We start from the raw sequence: 3,649 nt of genomic DNA on the forward strand, positions 1-3,649 counted from the left end.
GGGTTGTAATAAAAGAAATGCATATATTGCCAGCCACTAAGAAGCACGCTCAAGTTGTTAAGGTCAAGTAACTGACAAGCAAATGTGTAGTACTGAGTAGAATATTTGCAACAACGATATTTCTGCTTTAGCAATCAGTGCTGATTCTGTCTGAAATATAATGGTAAATTGGTAATTTCAAAATGTTTTTACCCAGGTCACAAAAGCAAAATTTGAGGGGAACAGTTATCATTTCCTATGATTTCTAGATACAAGCAAGTAGGAAACAGTAGTTACTGACAACAGACAAAAATAAACGAAAATATTGTTTGTTTTTTTTTACACAGTATTAATTCACGCCACATTTATTTTCTTTTTATACTTTCGTTTTCTTCACATACTTTTTTAAGCCTTATTTGCATATCCCTCAATACTCTTTGTAATATGCGATTATATTGTCACTTACTCTTCTTGGTCAGCGTGAAAAATACTAGAAATTGCATCTGTAGGTCGGAGAACAATATTTGGAAGACGGATGTTAACGTTAGTGATTAGAATAATATTGACCATGTGGGGTTTCTTAAATGATACAAGCAAGAAGCATTCTTTTATTAAATGATGCTAGCAAGAAGAATTCCTGTCTGTCTGTCTATGCGTGTATAAAATATAAACTTCACATGCATGCATAAATACATACATAAGTACATGCATATGTACATGCACACGCACACAGGCACACACACATATACTTATATATATTGAAAGAGAGGAGAAAAGAGGAAAGAGTGAGAGTGATTCTGATACCGGTTATTCAGAGCTATCGTTTGTTTATGATTGCTAGCAAGAAACATTCTTTTGTTAGGAACATTATATCATCCATGTGTTCAGTTATTAGTATATTATATATAATTTTTACCTCGTTTGATTTGTTAATCACCACTAGATTTTTGGAGCTACTACAATATTTGTAACCTGTCACGGTAAAGTTCCCTTCATCCGACGCTCTTACCGAAAAGGACGACGAAAGAGAAGAAAAATGATAAAACGAAGCAGAAGGGGAGGAAGGAGATTATGGTGAAGGAGGAAAGAGAAAGAAATCTTGTCACTATTTTCCCCCACATGTCTGAGAGGCAGTGTATTCCATCTCTCATTCCTCCAGGTATCCAGATAAAGGTGCCATAACCTCAAAATATCGAAATAAATGCTAAAACCTCAAATGCAGTTCTGTTCTCAATTTTGTAGTTTCTATCTAATTGTTTCGGCATTATGAAAGAAGTTTTTATTTAATATCTATCTATCTATCTATCTATCTATCTATCTATCTATCTATCTATCTATCTGTCGGTCAGTCTGTCTGTCTGTCTGTCTGGCTGGCTGTCTGTCTGTCTGTCTGTCTATCTATCTATCTATCTATCTATCTATCTATCTATCTATCTATCTATCTATCTATCTATCTCTCTATCTCTCTAGCCTGCTATCTGTCTGTCTATGTATCTATCCATATGTATGTGTGTTTATGCATGCGTGTATAATATAAAAACTTTACATGCATGCATAAGTACATACATACGTACATGTATATGTACATGCACCTGCACACAGACGCATACGCATACTAATATATATTGAAAGAGAGGAGAAGTGGGGAGAGAGTGGGTGGAATTCTGATACCTATGTTATACAGAGCTTTCGTTTATTTATGATTACAAATATAGATTTTCAAATAAATATCATATGAGGCGAACTGACGAAGCTACTTCTATGTAGTAATTTGAGCAGTTAGATGTAGTAGTGACATTTATCTCAAGTCATCGGGTACGCGCTGACACAAGATGAGATATATGGCGTGATGTTATGTTGTTTTACATGTATTATGCCTGGATAAGTGACGTAACTGTTACGCTTGTGATTTTATATCTACTGGTGGGTGAGAAATTACAACAAGCAGCAATATATCTATTGGTGGATAGGAAATTACAAGCAGCAATAAAACGTGTCAAGCATTTCGCTGCAAACAACTGAATGATTTAGTAATCGTATCATGATGTTGAAATATATTCATAAATAAAACAATAAAGATCTCCTTAACTTTCAAATGGCTGCTAACACGAGAATGTAAGATTAAACTGTTGCCAAGGGGTACCGTTGATATATTTTGTTAGAAATTTGCATCAGTGTATAGAGTAAAGTAATTGCAACAATATGATGTAAATATCCAAATTCTAAGAATATTTTGTTGATGTTTGGTGAAATAATAATTTGAAGGAGTGAGAGAATATAACTAGTCATCATATTGGATAGATGGAATAAATTATGAGGTATTACTTCTGAAACGAACAAGTACATCACACATGCTGTTCTTTCAAATCTTATATTTAATGTTGTCACTCTCTCATAATAGCAAAAGCGTTGTGAATTTTATGTTAGGTTTTAAGCGAGGAGAATAGTATCTCGCCTAGATGTATTTTTAGGAGTATCCAAATGTATGAACCCTGTTTTACGTTTTAAAATAATTTTGATATATACAGGCGTGCACACAATCACTCTCTGTTTTACTACTTCCCTTTCTATCATGCATACATAATAAATACATACATTTACACACACATAAACATATACACACGCACACACTCATTTCATTTTCTTATGAAGATGGGTTCTTTCTACTAATCACAGGTCAGTGTGTCTGGTCGGGCTTTTCCTCCTTCAGCGGCGTCTATAATTTTCTGCAATTCATGGACTTTATCGCAATGACGCTCTTCTAGTTACTACATTCCTATCTAAACCGCCATTGAAGAAAGCCAGAATTTACCCTCCATAAGTTTTTCGCTAAAATTAACTTAGCCATTACATTTTAACGTAACACTAAAATATCCACGTCCGAGACGTAAACTTGAATTTAAGCTCTTCTTTATTTTCGTCGGACCCTATACCTAACGAATATCTATAGTACACTAATGTTCGCTCTGATTATCTCAGGCCATGTTAAATAGCGTCGTTAAAGATATTTCTATTAGAATTACTGATCTATTTACAACTGAAAGAATATCGGTTTCAAATTTGACACAAGGGAAGCTATTTCTGAGAAGGAGGTAAGTCGATTACGTCGATACAAGTGATCAACTGGTATTTATTTTGTTACCTCTGAAAGGATGAAAGGCAACCCAAAAACGGAAAGACTAAAAAAAAAATGTCGCAAAGTGTGTTGTCTGTTGTGCTAACGCTTCTGCCAACTCCTTGCAATCGCAACTGAAAAAAATATTAAATAAACCTACCATATTTTACAATCAAACAGATAATCCCTCAAAATAAAATTCTTACCTAATTCCAACCTTATGAAATACTTAACGCAGTTTGATCCGATTTCTAGGCATTTCAAACCCAAGAGCTTAACATTTCCTAATAACGATACAGTCCAATCCCTCGACCCGAAACATACAACTCACCGAACATATCCAACAGCTTTTTCTTAAACCCAAGATAAATCATACAATAAATAATCCTGGGTTAAAATATATTCCAGATACCCAGTGAAATTTGAATGCCACACACCTAAGTTTACTTAATAAGGGTGGGGTGACAAATATACTTTTGTACCTTCTTCCTTCTCTTCTTTTCTATTATACAATCACTTCTTTTCAAACACACACACACACACGCAAACACACAA

Source organism: Octopus bimaculoides, chromosome 3 (genome assembly GCF_001194135.2).
Source record: "Octopus bimaculoides isolate UCB-OBI-ISO-001 chromosome 3, ASM119413v2, whole genome shotgun sequence".
Lineage (NCBI taxonomy): Eukaryota > Metazoa > Mollusca > Cephalopoda > Octopoda > Octopodidae > Octopus > Octopus bimaculoides.